A 610-nucleotide genomic window follows, 5' to 3' on the forward strand; every position below is an offset into this window, starting at 1 on the left:
GCCCTCATTCAGCCAGGAGGAGGCAGGACAAGAGGGAGGGTAAGTTGCTTCCTCCCCGCCTCTCCCCACCTCTGCCTGCCTGGGGCCAGGGAGGGCCTTGGCGGGGCTTCCTCGCACTCCTGCCAGCCTTGCAGGTCCACCGCCGGGCCTCTGATGTCAGGGGGTGTGGCATATGCTAATAAGTTATGCTAATGAGTTCCCCTAGCTCCTTTTCTACGAAATGACCCGTGAAGGGCCCTTTAAATCTTGCAGGAGGGGAGGGAGAGGGGTGGCTGCGAGCGGTTGGGCTCGGGGGGAGGGGAGGTTAGAGCGGACATTAAAATAATGGCAGCCCCACCAGGAAAAAAATTGTCCCAGAAGCCACAAAATCCTGGCTACGGGCCTCACAGCTAATCGAATTTGCAGTGGTGGCGGAAAGTGCCGTCAAGCCACAGCTGCCGTACAGCCACCCCGGAGGGTTTTCGTGACAAGGGACGTTCAGAGGTGATTTGCCATTGCCTGCCTCTGCGTCACGACCCTGGTCTTCCTTGGAGGTCAAATACAAGCCTGCTTAGTTTCTGAGACTGGACAAGGTCAGGCTAGACTGGGCTATCCAGGTCAGGTCATCAAA

This window comes from Gekko japonicus, unplaced genomic scaffold, assembly GCF_001447785.1.
Source record: "Gekko japonicus isolate JY-2015 unplaced genomic scaffold, Gekko_japonicus_V1.1 scaffold1014, whole genome shotgun sequence".
NCBI classification, from domain to species: domain Eukaryota; kingdom Metazoa; phylum Chordata; class Lepidosauria; order Squamata; family Gekkonidae; genus Gekko; species Gekko japonicus.